The sequence below is a fragment of the Tasmannia lanceolata genome, unplaced genomic scaffold, assembly GCF_043159265.1.
Source record: "Tasmannia lanceolata isolate RefF3 unplaced genomic scaffold, GAP_Taslan_0.1 ptg000004l, whole genome shotgun sequence".
Lineage (NCBI taxonomy): Eukaryota > Viridiplantae > Streptophyta > Magnoliopsida > Canellales > Winteraceae > Tasmannia > Tasmannia lanceolata.
Window position 1 is genome coordinate 4,261,622 of NW_027518681.1, and position 14,828 is coordinate 4,276,449.

Below are 14,828 nucleotides of genomic sequence, written 5' to 3' on the forward strand. Positions count from 1 at the left end.
AGATCAACTCAAAGTTCTGAAAGAATTTTCTAAATGGAATTTCATGACAGATACCCATAAAAGTGAAAGAAAATGAAGTATTTGAAATTATAATACTCGTTAAATAGAAAGATATAAAAAAAAAACAAATCCATATCTAAATAATTCTACACTCCACAAATCATGAACAAAATAAATAAATAAATAAACATATATAATAACAGCAAACACATAAAAAGGTAATAACATTGCACCTTTTTTTAAATTGCCTCAATTTTCTCCTTACCAGACCTCCTCTTCAATCTTTCTTTTAAAGAAGACAATATTTTTCCATCAAAGACGCTCGGATCTGAAATTTGATATATAAAATCATGGCTCCAAGCTCGAATCTAAGGCTTAGATTGAAGTGCTGGCCGGCCGGAGCTCAGGTAAATCTGAGATCCAGGTTGAAAAACCGAATGACTAGATCTACGATTCAGATCTAAGTATTAGGGGTTAGATCTAGGGTTTAAGAAAGAGAAAACGAGTACAGATCTAATCGTTGGTGGAAGAATAGGTGATTTCAAGGAGAATACTGATAATCAAAGATGATCGGAGGAGAAAAGAAAGAAAAAAAAAGCTAGGGTTTATGATTTGGGGAAAATGGAAATCCTAGAAGAAGAAAAAGAAGAAGAAGAGGAAAAGAAGGAATAGGAAATGATCTTAGCTGGAGTTTCGAGCCGGAATCGTGACCGGATTTCGATCGGAGAAGACGAAGACGAGCCGGATCTACTCTCTCTCTCTAAACTTTCTCTCAGACTCTCTCTCTCTAAACGAATATCGTCTCTTTCTTTTTCTTCATTTTTCGGCTTTTTTTTCCGTATATATAGAAAAGAGAGAAAAAATGATAATGGCACTACTGCTTGATGGGCGCACAAATGCGCGACCCCATCTGGTTAAATCACCCCCCCACATTTTGATAACTGTACAAACTCCACTTGTCTTTTCCGAATTTTTTTGTCGGATTTTTCTGAAACTTTGCCGGGGCATTTCCGAGGTTTTAAGGCTTCTAAAAATGTATTCATGGGTATTTAGGGGCTTGATTTGACTTGGATTTTTCCTAAAATACAAGGTTTTTAGGAGAAAATGAAATTTTAGTGGGCCACCCTCTCTTTGCACGGCACACACCAATTCAGGCCGTTTGCCAAGCAAACGAACTCCGATCTCGATGAAATTTTGCAGAGATTAAAATAAAGCCTTAATCAAGCTTAAAGTGAAGTTTGGGACCCCAATGCTGAGATTCGGATGGATTTGGCACGAGCCGGGAAGGTTTAGGGCTTAGTCAAAATGGGGTGTCTACAGGAAGGTATGAAGTTACCTGACACATTCGTGGCTGGTTCTCTTATTGAGAAACTGCCTTTGTCTTGGAAAGATTTTAAAATCGGAATGAAACACAAGACAAAAGAATGGACATTAGACCAAGTAGTTGTTCGGATTAAAATCGAAGAGAAAAAACAGACTAAAAGATAAGCAACAAAATGCCAAAGAGTATACCTCTAAGGCAAACATTGTTGAGACTAAGAATGATGGGTCTAAGAATCTGAAACCGAAGAAAAGAAAAGAAACAAATCTAGATGAGGTAAAAGGTACTATGTGACCTTTATAGATGATTACTCTAGATACACTAAAGTATATCTTCTTAGAACTAAAGATGAGGCTGAACAAGCCTTTATCAAATATAAAAATGAAGTGGAAAATCAGTTAGATAGAAGAATTAAAAGACTTAGAACAGATAGAGGTACAAAATACTCTATAACTAAGTTCTGTGATGATAATGGTATTATCCATGAAACCACAGCCCCGTACCAACCTGAATCAAATGGTATAGCAGAACGAATGAACAGAACATTAAAGGATATGTTTAATGCTATGTTGATAAGTTCTGGTTTACCCTTGAACTTGTGGGGGGAAGCACTTCTTTCAGCTTGTTATATATATAACAGGATACCTCCAAAGAAAAAGGGTCAAATATCATATGATCTCTGGCATAACAAAATGCCTAGTTTATCTCATTTGAAAGTTTGGGGTTGTTTGGCTAAGGTTGGAATACCAGAACCTAAGAAAAGAAAACTAGGACCTAAAACATGTGATTGTGTATTCATAGGATATGCTCAAAATAGTACAGCCTACAGATTTCTAGTTTTGAAATCAGTTGAAAATATCCTTGAATATAACACTATAATTGAATCTAGGGATGTTGAGTTCTTTGAACATCACTTCCCTATGAAGAAAGAAATTCCTAAAGAACTTAGTAATGATTCAAGAAATCAACCTGAAACTGAAAAGGAATTGGATTCTGAGTTTCAAGAACTCAGAAGAAGTAAAAGACAAAGAAAAGAAACAAATCTAGGAGATGGGATGTTCACCTATCTAATAGATAAAGATCCTGTAACTTACTCTGAAGCTGTAACATCTCCAGATGCTGTATTTTGGAAAGAAGCTATTAAAAGTGAATTAGATTCCATAATAGAAAATCACACTTGGTAACTAGTGGACCTTCCACCTAGAACAAAAGCACTAGATAGCAAGTGGATATTTAAAAAGAAGCTAAAACCTGATGGGACAATTGACAAGTTTAAAGCAAGACTAGTAGCTAAAGGCTTTAGACAGAAAAATGAGATAGATTATTTTGATACCTATTCTCCTGTTGCTAGGTTGTCCACCATTAGGATATTATTAGCTATAGCTTCTATTCATAAATTGGTAATACATCAAATGGATGTAAAAACAGCTTTCTTAAATGGAGATTTAGAAGAAGAAATTTACATTAAACAACCTGAAGGATTCATTGTGTCTGGTCATGAAAACAAAGTTTGTAAACTAATTAAGTCACTGTATGGTTTGAAACAAGCACCTAAACAGTGGAATGACAAATTTGATAGTGTCTTAATTACAAATGGGTATAAGATAAATGAATCCGACAAATGTGTTTATAGTAAGTTTAATGGGGATAAAGGTGTAATACTTTGTGTATATGTAGATGATATACTAATTATTGGTACTAATTTGGACATAGTAAAATCTACTAAGAGATTTTTAATGTCAAATTTTGAAACCAAAGATATGGGTGAGGCTGATGTAATCTTAGGGATGTAGATCATTAGAAAAGAAAATGAAATAATATTGTCTCAGTCTCATTATGTAGAGAGCATTCTAAGGAAATTTGGACAATATGATAGTTCACCTGCAAAGACACCTTTAGATTGTCAGGTACACCTAAAGAAAAACAAAGGTGAGTTGGTATCCCAAAAGGAATACTCAAGGATTATAGGTTCAGTGTCATATTTGATGAACTGTACTAGACCTGACATTGCTCTAGCAGTTGGAAAACCTAGTCAACACACTCATAGACCAGGACATGAACACTGGCAGGCTTTGACTAGGTTGTTAAGGTACCTAAAGGGTACAATAAACTTTGGACTGCATTTTAAGGGGTATCCTGCTGTCTTAGAAGGCTATAGTAATGCGAATTGGATCTCTGATTCAAGAGATTCAGTGTCTACCAGTGGATATGTATTCACCCTTGGTGGTGGTGCGATTTCTTGGAAATCGGTTAAACAAACTTGCAGTACAAGTTCCACTATGGAAGCAGAATTTATAGCCTTAGCCCTAGCAGGAGCTGAAGCCGAATGGCTCAGGAATTTTATGGCAGATGTGCCTTTATGGCCAAGGCCGGTTCCCTCAGTGTCTTTACACTGTGATAGTCAAGCTGCTTTAGCCAAGGCCAAAAGTAAGACCTATAATGGCAAAAGAAGGCATATACGCCTGAGGCATAATTTGGTAAAGCAATACTTGAGTGAGGGAACAATAGCACTCGACTTTGTAAGGTCGGAGAGGAATCTGGCAGATCCTCTGACAAAGCCACAAATAAACAAGGTGGTTTATGAGACATCGCAAGGAATTGGGTTAAAACTCGTGGCATGAACCATTAATGATTGACACCCAACCAATGTGAAAGGAGATCCCTGGAATTTGGTTCAATGGGTACTAACAAGTCACCAGATGGTTTGTTAACACTATCACCCCCTACTCCTAGATGCAAAATGATGAAAGATAGTGTTCACTGCAAATGAGAGAGGATGAGTTATAGACTCTTAATCAGATCATAACCTGTATTGGGTGGTATGTTACTTGCAGTGCTGTAGACACCCCATTTTGACCGTACCCTTAACCTCCCATGATTGTGCGAAACCACATCAATTCAGCTAAGTAGGGTCCCAAACTTCACCCTAGGCTAGATTAGAGTCCCAGCAAGGTCTCTGCAAAATTTTGTCAAAATCCGAGCATGTTTGCTTAGCGAACGAGCCAGGAGAAGACCATAGTATCAGTGTTCAGAAGGGGGTTGAATTAATCAGGGTAGGGGTTGTCCGTGGGGAAAAGGAGATAGAAGTATTATTTTTTTTGAAGGAAGGGGGTACATAATCCCGTCTGGGCCACGCTTGATTCGCGCGCCCATCATTTTTTTGTGCGCTTATAAATTTAGGAGTGCCAATATCAACGGCTGTATTTTTATATATAAGAAAATCAACGAAAAAAAAAAGAAAAAAAATTTCATTTTCGTAAAGGAGAGAGAGCGAGAGATTTCTTTTTCCCCAAATTCCCTAACTCTTGTTCCCTCTTTTCATCTTCTCCGACGAACCTCCGACGAGTTTTTCGGCTAGTCAACGATCCGATCATCTTGCTCTCCTTCCGTATTACCTTAGCTGCTTTTATTTTTCTTTTTTCTTTTACTATTTCAAGCACAAAACCCTAAGATCCTTTCTCATTTTCAGATCTAGAGTTCTTTTTTTTTTAGAGATAGAAATCCCTAAATCCTCGAAAACCTAATCATTTTAGTCATCTTCTCTGATCTTACATCGGCCATTTTTCTGATCATTTTCATATTCCGGCCATTTTCCGGTGGATCTCCGGCCATGTCTTCTTTTTCCTTCATTATTAATTCTTACTTTCCTTACTTTTTCATTTTCAACCTCTAAAGCTTTAGATCTGTGATTAAAAACTCTAGATCTATCATCCTAGAGCTTTAAACCCTAGCTGAGACTCCAGATCTGAGCATTTTTATATTTGGATTCGATCATTCTCAAGTTTAAATCCTAGCTGTTGAAGCTTAAAATTTCAGATTTTTTTTTTACATTCTTAAGCTCAGATTCAAGCAATCAGCAGATACGATTGTTCCTGGAGTGTTGCTCATCTCTTCTAGCAATTTTCTCTGAAAATCATCAAATTTGCAAGATTCTCTGCACTCTATAAGCTTCTAGTGGGATCATCAAGCTTATTCCAAAGGAATTCAAGCTGATATTTCAAGCCGCGGGTATAAAAACCTAGTGAAAGGTATTTCTCTTTGATTCTGTACTCTGTTTCATCCCTTGCTTGATTTTCTTTATATATATATATAGTGTGAATCATATACTATAAGTTCCTAAAATCTCATCGTTTAGATCTGAATGTCTTGTGTTTATTTTTTGAAATTTCTTAAAGTTCTAAATCTATTTGGAATGCTGGATATTCGATCTGTAGATATAGTATTTATATGTTGCTTCAAAATCAAAATATATTAATTTTAGAAGCAGGTTGTTTCTTTATTCTTCTAGAATGGCCTCATGAGTGTTTGAATTATGTCAGTAGTCAGTTGTGAAATTTTCTAGAGTTAGTGATGCTTTAAATCGTGTGTGAAATGCCTTAGCTAATTTTTAGTGTTTTGATTTGTTTGATCCTGCGTAGAAGAGAACGGAATTATACTTGAATTTCATAGCTGATCTTTTCTTTGATGTGTATAGTTTTTTTTTTATCTAGCTCAGCAAGTTATGGCAATGCATGGTTATTTATTACACTTTTGTTTTCTCATTATATGTTTGGAATTACTATTCAATGAAGATGTTCTGTTGTAAAAAAAAAATAGTGATCTAGTTCTTCTATTATGATTAAAGTGATTGTTAAGTCTTCAAAATATGAAAAGATAAGAAGTATATGTTCAATTTATTTGTTTAGTTATCTGAGAAGGTTTAATCTCTTTTGTTGACATTGTAAACATTTAAAGCCATGATTTTTATCTTTATTATGGAATTTAAGTGTTAAAATTTCATTGAGAAAAAGCGACAATCAAAAGGCAATATCATTTCAAGATAGTTTCCTTTCTTCCCTTGTTAATTTTCTTTCTCTTGATTGAATTATTTGATTTAAAAAAAAAATACTGTTATGTCATTGTGTGTGGGTTTTTTATTTTGGACTTCGCATTTTACATTTTGGAAAATATTTTGATTGAAGAAATGCTTTTCAACAATAGGGAGGTTGTTTGGATTTGGATCAGGTTAAATAACTGCTAAAATGAATGAAAATCATGCCCTTTTTGCTAGTCTATGGTGTTATGTTGTTTTACCATTTAAGTCTGGAAATTCAAGGGACCGGTTATGCTCTTAATCAAAATTCCCGAATCCCATAGGTAATAAAGAGAATCTGTCTATCTGTTTCTTTGAGAAGAGATATTATAATAATCATGTTCTGTTCGATTACACTCTAATGCCTATTCCTTTTCTATTTTATTTGGCTCATCTCTTTTATGAAAATTATTTGAATCTTTTGACATCTAATCATCAAAAGAAAAGAAGATTGGTTGGATTTTTGTATTGTGTGAATACATATGGCTGATTGTGTAACTGTGTGTGAACATGTGCATATAACTGTGTGTAGGTACATATGTTATGTGGATATGTATGTTCATGTTGGAAAGGAGCTATCCTTTGTTGGTTAAGGCTCTACCATATTCTTATAAATCTTGAAATTGAGTGGAAACGTATAATCTGAAAACATTATTTTGGTCCATCTCATCTGGTATAAGGAAAGGGTATTTCTTGTTCTCAAGTATGTAAGTTTGTGTGAATTTAATTGACGATGATGTCTGCATATTTTCTTTAGTTTTAAAATGAGCTTTGATGACAGAACCTGGATAGAATCACATGATGTTTGGATGGTTGAGATAGGATGATACATATTTTAATTCATCTGTGATACAGTCCTATCACACTTGGGTAATTGCATTTCTTAATAGGTTCTTTCATTAAGTATCATTGGACTTTGGATATAAACTAGCCATAGTGTCGATTTTATTAACTGATCAGTTCACATTTGTGATCTTCACTTGTTTCAAAAGCGCATAGCTGCTGCTTCACTATCAAAATGCACTTAACTGTTAAGACTTTGGACCTGGATAGAAGCATAATGGCTGCTTAAACTTGTTTAAGTGCTATCTCAACAGGTTAAATGTTATATGGTTATGATTGTGTGTTGGGATGGAAGTATATATTGTTTCCTAGCACAATATAGTTGCTGTTCTACAGCTTGTATGCTTTGGAGTTGTAATTTTAGATGACTTAAAGTGCATACGATTGATGTTCATCACTGCATAATTTCTGTCCCACAGATGTATGAACTTTATTGTCTTGATCTTTGTTTGAATGAATCACCTCCTGTTTTGGCATAACTCATCCTTCGAAGTTTCTAGGTTTGTGAGGCTATTTCTTCCTACAAATGTAGAAAATCGTTTTTTTTACTATAATTGGATTAAACAGTGTGTAGATCTATGGGATTCGATACCAAATTGTCAGTTTTAGGATATCCAATAGGGCTGCTGTCCTTGAAATATGTTTTTTATATAAAAACCAGATTTATTTTGCTTTGAAGCATAGCTGCTGTCCCTTAAGTTTGTACACTTTATAATTGAGAGTTTGGTTAAATTGGATAACCATAGCAGCCCTCTATTGGTTTTGAATCATATTGATGCCCATAACAATTTACTTCAATGGCCATTTTACTGTCACAAAGCCAAATCTGTCCCTGATTTAGCACAAATTCATGTATACAAATTCTGCTCATAAATTTGTCTTTGTTTAACACAGTGCAAGCACACACAATTCTATCTTTGTACAGCACAGGTTCACGCATACAAAATCTATTTCTGTTTTGACCCCAATTCTGGCATAATTCTGTCCACCTACTTCAGCCCCTTGTTGAGCCCAGTTTTCATCCATTTCAGCCTACTATTTCAACATAAATTTTACCCACGAATCTGTCCAGGTTTTAAACATAAATCTGTCCCATTTTTAAGCATGAATCTGTCCCAATTTTTACCCAGTTTAGCCCATGAAATCTGTCCTAATTCTTGCACAGATTTGGTTCGCAAAATCTGAAAGTTTCTGTACCCAAAATCTGCTCCCCTGTTTTGGATAAAAACCAGCCCCGTTTCAATATAGATTTAACTCCATTTCATGCCCAATTTTCACACAGAATTTGTCTACATTTGAGCACAATTTTTACTCATTTTGGCCCCTGTTTGAGCCCAACTTTTAGCCCCAAATCTGTTTCTGTTTTGGCCCCAATTCGGACACAAATCTGTTCATTAAAATGCTCCCAGTTGTGGCACAATTCAATTTTACTTTATTTTTGATAGTATTAGCTGACTTTCTGCATGTATTTAGCATAATCCTGTCAATGTTTCAGCTCATGGTTTCAATGGAATTTTTTATGTTTCAGCTCACTGTTTCAACACAGTTTCTGTACATATTCAGTTTAAAATATATTCAGATAAATTCAAATGTCATGTTGTGCCATATATACCTGTTTTAGGAAAGAAGGAAATCAGATGACTACTCTATTCGATATTATCGACATGAGTACTGTCTGATTTCAAGGCGGGATTAGAAATATTATCATGTGTATATGATATCAGATGATTACTTTGGCATCATCTGATTTCATTGGAGTCCCCTTTATTGGGGTTTGTGGTTGGCATTGAAGTGTTTGATATTGTTTTTACTTTATTAGGCTATCCAGCGGCTGGTCTGGACTAATTAATGTTGTTTATCATTTTATGATTGCTATTCTTACAGATTGTACACTCTTTAGTTGTAAATCATACTTTGCTAATACTTGATTTGTTTTTTTATAATAATTGAATGGAAATTTGAGATTACCTGGTAGCCTTTTTCTTCTCTATTTTGATTAGACTAACACAGTCTTCTAGATTTCTTTTAGACTTCTTTAGATACTAGAACCTATACTAGAAGACATACTTTGTCTCGTTAGGCGATCATCTTTTGGAGGCACGCCTCTTTTTTAGCTTAACCTCAAGGAGGTTGCTTTGATTTTGATAAAAGGTGTACCCATAGAAGGCATGCCTTGCCTCATTTAGAAAGCCTTTGAATCATTCGTTTGTGTGATGATGATATCAAGGGCGTCTTTGACTCATTTGATCTTTATTGATGTTATTAGGGAGTCATCTGTCTTGGCTTTTTAAGTAATTAGCCTTTAGAAGGCCTGCTTGGCCTTATTTGTAGAATCCTCTCAATTAGTTGTCTTAGCCTTGCTTCCCCCTTTGCAAGAGCAATGATAAGATTACTTAGAGCCCATCTTTGTGTGTGTTTGGGAGACCCGCCCGGTCTCATTCTCTCGTTAGTCCTCCTCTCTGTGCATCGTTTGATTTTGGGAGAACACCCTACTCGGCTTGGCAACATACCCCTATCCTTATGGGTATTGGGTAGCACATTTGTTGCAACCTAGGGCTAGGTAGCTGTCCGGCCCGGCTGGGTGTTTTACCTCTGCCAAATGTGCAAATTCGTGTGTCCTTTTCTTTTAGAGAGTCTTTGACTCGTATATCCTTTAGTTGTTGTCAGTGGAGTCTTTGACTCGTGTTTTAGTCTCTCTTAGAGAGTCTTTGAATCGTATTTCCATTTCTTTCAGAGAATCTTTGAACCATTTATTTCTTTGGTGATGTTATTAGAGAGTCTTTGACTCATTTATCTCTTTCACAGTTTTCTTAGAGAGTTTTTTTTTTTTTTGACTCATTTGTACTTTCAGTTGGATTTATTAGAGAGTCTTTGACTCGCCTTTCCTTTTGCAGTCATTAGAGAGTCTTTGACTCTGTTATCTGATTTTCAGTGTTATCAGTTACTCTTACTAGAGAGTCTTTGACTCATTTGCTCTTATAATGGTATTATTAGAGCCTAGTTTCTCCTTTTAGCTCTAGGGTTTGTCCCTAGTGTGTTGTTTGGTATTTTCCCTCCGGTCTTTGACCAAAAGGGTGAAAACATCAGAAATTTTAAAATCTATAAGCATTGAAATCATTAAAAATCTCAAAAACATTAGAAACTTAAAACAGAAAAAATAGTTGATTTGCTGTAAGTGTTTGATAGGTAGAGAGTTCGTTTCGAACTACGTTGGCTTGATCCTCTTCTAAGAGGTACGTAGTGCAGCTTGGGATCTTCATCCCAAGTCCAGCCAAACTTTGTAAATAAATCTTTTAACCCTTTTAAAAAAATATAAAAACCTTCCAAAATATTGTTTTTTTTTCAAAAAGATCTTCCTCTAAAGTTAGGACTTTGTCCTAGATAGAGAGTTTTAGAGTTAGGAGTTTGTCTTTTGTTGTGTGCTTGTTGTGTGTTTGTGTTAGAGTTAGGAGTTTGTCCTAGCTAGGAGTGCCTCCGTCCGGTCAGTTGGCGATTCACATCGCCGACTGATGACTAGGTCTTGGATACGTTAGCAATCCTATTATTTTCCTTAGGGCATACAGCCTAGTTACACGTAGGCTGTAGGAACCACCTGCATTAGCTTAGGGCTAACCTGCATTTAGTTAGGGCATATAGGGTGTCCTAAAATTCACAATTCACTGGAATTTAAATAATCGTTCAAGAAGCTTTAATAATTAGTCCGGTCTTTTAGATCGAGTCTAAGATAGAGGTCTAGGTGTCTTAGGCATCATAGTTTAGAATAAGTGCGAAGAACTACGTTGCCTTGATTCTCGTGGAGGCGGTGATACGTAGGCTTCTTTGGATGAATATCAGACCATCCGAGGACTCGGGCTAATCATTTAGAATCTTAGGATTTGTTGTGTAGTCATCGTTTATTTTGCTATGTTCTCTTACTTTCTTGTGCAGACCTATACCTTTACCTGTAGCATGCATGTGTTCGTCCACCAGAACTTAGACACCAGTTAGGTATGTCACTCATAACCTAGCTTTGCTTAGGTGACACATTTTTTCATTTCATTTTGTATGCTTATCCTCATGAAATGCATGTTTAGGTAGACGATTCCTGAGGATTATTCCCATTTCACATGATTTTTGCCCGAAACTCTTCGAAGTTAATAAATAAATGGCATAAGAGACCAAGTGTTCGCACTCGGGCGAATTGGGGGCGCTCTTCGGACCTTCTCCATTCGTCACCAGGCACGGACCTTTTGTATCTCTGGTTATCCATTGCAAACAGAGCATTTGTTTTGGTTCCATGGCGCATCCATGGATGGTGACTCTGAGTTTATTTCAGGTATGTCTCGGTTTCGAACCTCGGTTCCGGATCGAGACATATCTCTTTCTTTTTTATATCGCCACTCGAGCTATGCTGTGAGGGTGGCATCAGTTTCGAGAGTTCCTTGGCAGAGCTCTCCTTCACATTGTGGAGATCTTAGAGGATCGCAGGAGGGATCTCGCGCCCCTCGGCAACCGTCCTCAGGATCGGGGTCCACAAGTGCATACTTGATGACTGACCTAAGTGAATGTGGAGGTAAGGCCGCTTCCTATGAGAATTTAACGAGTAATTCTCTAGAACATTCATGAGAACCAAGAGGGGAACAAGGCCAAAATGTTCAAAAACTGTGAATGAATCACCAAGGAATCGAATGTAGAGTGTGGATAACAGGTTAGTCAGTTACACCCACGAGGAAAGGTTGAAGGAGTCTAACTCTACCCGTACTCGGTAACGTAATCTGTTTATCCTAAATATCGGTTGAAGTCCAAAAGACACCGGTATGAATCCACTCTATTTTCTAATGTGCTCAGATACTTCCGTTTTCAATTTTCAACTGTATTTTGAATCTTGTGGGGGATTGTTAGAATTTTTAAAACAAAATAATAAAAAGATTTGAAAAGTCAAAGATGCTTTTTCTTTTTGTTTAAAAAAAATTTTGGAGGGAAGATTCAAATTATGTTTCCCTCTCTTGTTTTAAAGCAAAAGACTTTTGCATATGTGGGGACTTGAACCCAAGACCTTGGTGAGTGTGCTTGTGGTGTGTTTTCAAAACCAAAACCGTTTTTGTCTTTTAATGGTAATTAAGAGAGAAACGTTTATGTCTTTTAATGGTAATTAAGAGAAACGTTTTCGTCTTTTAATGGTGATTAAAAGAGAAACGTTTTTATCTTTTAATGGTAATTAAGAGAGATACGTTTTCGTCTTTTAATGGTGATTAAAAGAGAAACGTTTTTTGTCTTTTAATGGTGATTAAGAGAGAAACGTTTTTTTGTCTTTAATGGTGATTAAAAGAGAAACGTTTTTTTGTCTTTTAATGGTGATTAAGAGAGAAACATTTTTTGTCTTTTAATGGTGATTAAAAGATAAACGTTTTGGTCTTTTAATGGTGATTAATTATCCTCCAACAGTCATATTCTCATCTATAAAAAGAAGAGAACAACACCATTGGAGGATATAGTTTTTTACAGAAAAAACATCAAAGTTTCTGCTTGTCTTCTTCCTTTCCTCCGTTCTGATCTGAGCACAGTTCTACGGTGATTCTGGGTGGACCAGTCAGCGAGTGCACGTGGACTGGAGCCAACTTTGGCTGTTTTATCTTGGAGCATCGGTTCGCGGATCCCGGTTTGCACCGGTAGGGGGCGGATACGATTCTTAAGGAGAGTGACTAGTGGCACGACTCAGCCTTCTTCTTCTCGATCTGTTTTACAGAAACGTTTTCTACAAAAGCTAAGTACTGATTTATTTACATTTCTAATTTCTGGATTCAATCAAGCCATATATCAGACCCTACTGGACAACATCTAATTTGTCCAACACTTATTGATGCTTCCTCATCTCCAACAGATTATGCAACTGCAGAAGTGAATATCTTAGCCATATAACTTTACGGAAAAATTGTACAATTCCAATTCAAAACCCAATATCACATAACATACTGTGGAGTTAAAAGGTATAAGGGAAAAATTATGGAGAATAAACCAATAGAAACCATAAAATTTGGAGAATAAACCATGCCTTCATCAAAACAAATAAATCAAATATCACATCAGAATTGTCTCAAAACATAAATGAAAGGAAATTTAAAACGAACATACATTGCACCTTGTATTGTTGCCAGTTTGTTTCTTCTCACCGGAAGAGTAGAACAAAAAGTTACAATGCAAAGGGAGAGGAAAATTGAGGGGGAAAATTTGTTGGTGATTTTAAGGGATTTAGGGGGTGTTTAAGAAGGCTATAATCCACTAATAAATTGTGGGGTGGAAGAAGAAATGTTTTGAAGATAAACGTTTTAGTCAAGAGAAGCCTTTTCGTATTCTTCTTTTATTAGAAAATCCAAAAAATTCCGAAATATCAAAGGAAATCGAAAAAAATATAAAGAAGGCCACGTTGAGCACTCACAAAAGCCTTTTCACATTCTTCTTTTAGTAAAGAGAGATTTTGGAGGTTTTATCAATTAAAGGAGTATTAATGCCTAATTAAAGGAAAGAGAGATTTTTGGAGGATTTATCTGCAAAATTAAAGGGGTGTTATTAGCTATTTAATGCAAACGTAGAGGTGAAACCTGGCTATACACAAAAGTTGCGTATATAGTGGGTGTGCCACATGGTAGCACCACGGCTTAAAGCGTGAAATTGGAGGTACTTTTTATTTGCTACTATGGATAGGCCATGCGTAAAAATCGTCTCCCATTCCACGATCCTAACCCTCCAATTTGTAGCATTGAATACCAGTTGTTGATTTATTATTTCATCGATCACAGTCCATTTTTTGCCAATTTATGGAAAGAAATCAATAATCTATATCCAGTTGAAGAGACGTATACCATTTTGATTGCACTTATTTAGGGATCAAATGTCTCCTAATGAAGACCTGTTTTATAAAAACAGACGTTATATTTATAGAAATAAAAAATGGCACTATATTTATGGAAAGATATCAGCAATCTATATCCATTTGAAGAGGTAAATCAGCGATCTATATCAGTTGAAGAGACGTATACCACTAATTTTCAATGTAGACGATATAGGAGAGAGAAAGAGATATAATAGGATATTTAATAGCTTTTAATAGGAGATTTAATAGCTTTCTTCGGTATAATAGATGCTTTTTAAAATTGCGGGATGGAGGAGGGGCTGACACGTGGCAGCACCACGGTGTAGAGGATTCCGCTTTACTTATATACTAGTAAAAAACCCGTGCGATGCACGGGCCGACAAAGAACTGTACGGACCACGTCATAGGTTGATCCAAACCGTCCATGTGATGGAACACAACATAAATAGGTTGTGCCCCAAAAATCGTTTCCATAGGCTGATCCTAGCCCTCCAATCTATAGATGTTTCCATAATTTCTCTTAAATCGGATAGTTAAGATCACCCTATACATTTTTTATTAAAAAACCATAAAGGATAGGGGTAAGATTGAAATTATATGGCTTTAATGGGTGCCTTTGTTAAAAGCATAAAGGAGGGGGTATGATTGAAATTATATGATTTAATGGGTACCTTTGTTAAAAGCATAAAGGAGGGGGTAGGATTGAAATTATATGAGTTGAATGGAAGCATAAAGGAGGGAGTAGGATTGAAATTATATGATTTAATGGGTGCCTTTGTTAAAAGCATAAAGGAGGGGGTAGGATTGAAATTATATGAGTTGAATGGGTGCATTTGTTCAAAAAAGTCAAAAAATATGACGTTTAATTCTCATGTAATTTTCAAAAAAATGGAAAAAGCTCTCTTCTTTTCATCCCAGCTTATTATAGTAGATATATGATAGGAGAATTCTATGATCCTATT